At 34.1% G+C, this 4,381-nt stretch overlaps 1 long non-coding RNA gene across 1 annotated transcript; it reads left to right on the top strand.

Moving 5' to 3' along the window:
* Positions 1–1,800: 1,800 nt before the first annotated feature.
* Positions 1,801–3,828, top strand: LOC139507807 (uncharacterized). The gene is made up of 2 exons (XR_011660861.1): positions 1,801–1,897; positions 3,610–3,828. It is a non-coding gene; the product is annotated as an uncharacterized lncRNA (long non-coding RNA).
* Positions 3,829–4,381: the final 553 nt, after the last annotated feature.

The raw sequence follows: 4,381 nt of genomic DNA, 5'->3' as shown, positions 1-4,381 counted from the left end.
ATGGCCCTTTTAATAGGTTTTTTTTTTATTCGAAAGCTGCGATACTTTTGATTATCGATACTTTGCAGTCTAGAACGATTTGTTGGAAGTGTTTGTCACGACCCGTGTTTCTGGGACAACACTATTCAGATACAGCCAATAAAATAGAGAGATGGATGGACAAATCCTTCATGCGCTTGATAACTGGTGGTAAAGATGAAGCAAACGGTATATTTATAATCCTTGTTTTTTTTCAATTAACAAATACCATATATAGGATGAATAAATAGCTCCCATAACGTGCCATCAGATTCAACCACCACATTCTCGCGCGACTGCATGCGTATACATCACCCTAGTCAAACGGACCATGTTACTCAATTAAAGACCATATTAAAAAAAGAAGATGTGGTGTGAGTTCCAGTGAGACAACTCTCCACAAGAGACAAAATGACACAGAACTTAACATCTAAAGGTCACTGGCCTTCAACAATGAGCAAAGCTCATATCGCATAATCATCTATAAAAGCCCGAAATTTATTTGCCTGATGAGAGAAGTCAAAGTGATTATATTTATACCGTAATATCATTACAACATACCGTTTACTTTCTTGAGAAGTAAGAGATGTTTTGTCATCCGCTGTTCCAATGTTTTCGACTTTCTTTCCTTTCTTCGTCATACAACAACAGCAGATTGCAGCAAAACACCTTCGAAACTATAAATATAAATAAACAATCGCGAGGTAGCCATACATTGTGTATTTTACTAAATTTTGGCGCATTTATATGTTCCGAGGTTTAGTGTGTCGTCAATTTCGATGAACTAGTATATATATTATTGCCAAAGGACCAGTTGAAGCCTGTCTCCGGTTCTCCTGTCTATAAAGATCTATAAATGAAAGAGGATGCTCAATAAAATGATAAAAAAAAAAAACCATATAGTATGCGGTACAATAATGTATGATTTATGTTTACTAGTATTTTATAAAGACACCTCAGAATACAATCGTAAATACAAGATAGTTTAAACATTTAGGCACAACCATTTCACAATTTCATTACATTTTCTTATCTAAAAAAAATTATACACATTTATAATATCACCCTCAAAATGGCAACATTTGGTTAGTTATATTTGTAAAAAGCAACACATAGGATAAGTTTTTCCATGTATTTTTTGCTTTTAAATCTTACTGAACAGCAGCTTTTTCCTTTCTCCTTTTTTGTTTTGACCTCAGTTTCTGTCTCCTCTGATGCCTTAGTGTTTCCATCATTGTTTGTTTTGCTCGTGCTTTCCTTGGGTAAAGTATTCTCGTCTTCCATGTTTGTATAAATGTTTTACATTACTTGCCATTCACCATAATTTGGCTCTCGAAACTGAATGAGCAATTTTGGTAACCAACCACGTGACTTTTCCCCTATATTTTATGACGCCAAAGTAGATATATAAAAAAAAATATTAACGGTAGTATCTATTGAATCATGTTTAAAAAAATACATATAAAAATCATCAAAAGTATTTTGTGGAATTGAAATGTTTTGTGGAATACTTTTAGCGGGAAGTCACGTTTCTGCTGAATTCGATTTACCCTGGAACGTTTATGACGTTAACGTTTTCAGTAAACATTTTGCACAACACATGAACATGGAACCAGAATACAGAATAGAACCTGAAAACTGTGAAAATGCTTTCGAAATTCCAAATATCTTTCCCTGTAGAGGTGGATGCTGTGGACAGAAACCGGAAGAATATTGCTGTAATGAAAGTTTACAACTAAATTGGCAATTTTTCCATGTGTTCAACGATTGTGTTTCTTTTGTTCGCTGTCTGGGCTTGGAAAAGATGTATATTGATTTGGTGCGGGACAAAAAGGTTTCACTTCACAGAATATTGATTTGGTTTCAAGAAGAGAATGTGGTAAGTTACTAAAATAAATATAAGTACATAAACTTGCTTATATCGTTTTATTTTTTAATTATGTTTTTTTTTTCTTCTTTTTTTTTTATTGAAGGTTTCACATGTTTAGCTAGTTTATATTAATCCCTTTCCACTTTGCGGGTGCGAGTGCTGCCTTGTAGCAGCATTAGCCTGCTCTTTTTCGAAATCTACAAGGGTGTCTTAAACGTGCAAGAGATATGGCTCTCTCTTAACACGGGTCAGTCATTTATCGTCCTCTTCCTGCGGACATTCATCGTTTCCACATGTTTCGTTGTTTTTCGCATAATATTTTTGGCTAAAACTTTCTATCAAAAAAACGCATTCGAGTGCTGCCTTGTAGCAGAATTAGCTGCGTAGGATTTATGCGGTTTTTTTTTTGTCATATTAAAAACCCATACGTGCAAGAAGTAAAATAATAAAAATACGAACTCCAAAGAATTCAAATCCGAAAGTCTCTTATCAAACGACAAAATCAAAAGCTCAAACACATCAAACGAATGGAAAACAATTGTCATAGTTCAAGCATTTCGTGATGTAGTAAATGGTTGATTGAACCTGGTTTTATAGCTGACGAAACATATCACTTGTATGACAGTCGCACAACATTCCATTTTGTGACAACAATTTGGAAACAAAATTAACAAAACAATCAGACATAATAGGTAACAGTCAACACTGTGTAATAATATTGATTACTGTTAAAACAAACAAATATGTCAACGAACATTGACAAAACGGCATGCATTTTTTATATAAATAAGGCCGTTAGTTTTCTCGTTTGAATTGTTTTACATTGTCATATCGGGGCCTTTTATAGCTGACTATGCGGTATGGCGGCTTTGCTCATTATTGAAGTCCGTACGGTGACATATAATTGTTAATGTCGGTGTCGTTTTAGTCTCTTGTGGACAGTTGTCTCATTGGCAATCATACCACAGTCTTCTTTTTTATATCTAGATAAAGCACATAAGCAAAAATAAAAGACAAACCGATACAAAAAAAAAATAATCACAGAATAACACACTAGCGAGTAGCATAAGTACCGAGCCCCGCCAAAAGTATATAATACCAAAAATGAACTTAACAATAAATATAGATTATACAATGGGTGCAGAAAGGGATAAATTGACGAAGAATTAGAGAAATGTTTATAATTTACAAAAACAAATGAAGGACACTATTACATGTAATTGAGATAATAAACAACGTCAGTACCCAGAGTGTATTATTTCTGAAGTTGGCACGGAATATTTATCAACAAGGTTTTGGTATCTTCCGATGAACTTTTTTTTAGAAACAGGACGAGATGTTCTTTGACATACCAACCCTGGTTCATCAACTTATAATTAGATACCGGTGACGTCTTATAAAATCAGGGTTGCAGCTGTCAGCTCTTGAATACCGAATGAGTTGTGGAATGGATATCCCTTATGCTGGTTAAGTTGGTATATTGCTACTATGGCGTGTGGAAGTTGATAATTTTAAAATTGATTGCGTCCCGTTTGTCATAGATGCTGGTACTGAGATGACTGCTTATGTCAAGTTCGGTGTATAAGTCTAAAAATGGGGCAATATACAATTATATGTCTCTGCTAGATTGAAAAAAAATGTAATCTTAATCCAAAAATTGTGTTTACTTCGTATGTGTATTAGTAAAATGTAACTTAATGCTTTTTTTTTTAAATCCCTAGGAACTGCAATACCATGCACTCACATTGGTTGTTCTGGTGTAGTACCGTCTCCAGGTGTGCATATTACCAGCAATAAGAGGACAACAAATGGGGTATCCAACAAAATGAATAAGAAACTGTATAACCAGACCAAGAACTTTACAGAATGTCCACCAAGCTATGAAGAAGCAATAAGATTGCAATCAAACCAAATTTCTCAATAAACATCTAACATATAAACATGCATTCGTTTAACTGATCTATTTTGAGTTAGATGATATCCTCTATTTTGTAAGTGTGGAATTGACAGGGATTTAAACTAGAGGCTCTAAAGAGCCTGTGTCGCTCACCTTGGTCTATGTGAATATTAAACAAAGGACGCAGATGGATTCATGACAAAATTGTGTTTTTGTGATGGTGATGTGTTTGTACATCTTACTTTACTGAACATTCTTACTGCTTACAATTATCTCTATTTATAATGAACTTGGCCCAGTAGTTTCAGAGGAGAAGATTTTTGTAAAAGATAAATAAGATTTACGAAAATGGTTAAAAATTGACTATAAAGGGCAATAACTCCTAAAGGGGTTAACTGACCATTTCAATCATGTTGACTTATTTGTAAATCTTACTTTGCTCAACATTATTGCTGTTTACAGTTTATCTCTATCTATAATAATATTCAAGATAATACCAAAAACAGCAAAATTTCCTTAAAGTTACCAATTCAGGGGCAGCAACCCAACAACAGGTTGTCCGATTCATCTGAAAATTTCAGGGCAGATAGATCTTG

The sequence above is a fragment of the Mytilus edulis genome, unplaced genomic scaffold (assembly GCF_963676685.1).
Source record: "Mytilus edulis unplaced genomic scaffold, xbMytEdul2.2 SCAFFOLD_453, whole genome shotgun sequence".
NCBI classification, from domain to species: Eukaryota; Metazoa; Mollusca; class Bivalvia; order Mytilida; family Mytilidae; genus Mytilus; species Mytilus edulis.
Note: the sequence above shows the minus strand (reverse complement) of the source record. Positions and strands in the feature narration are given on the sequence as shown.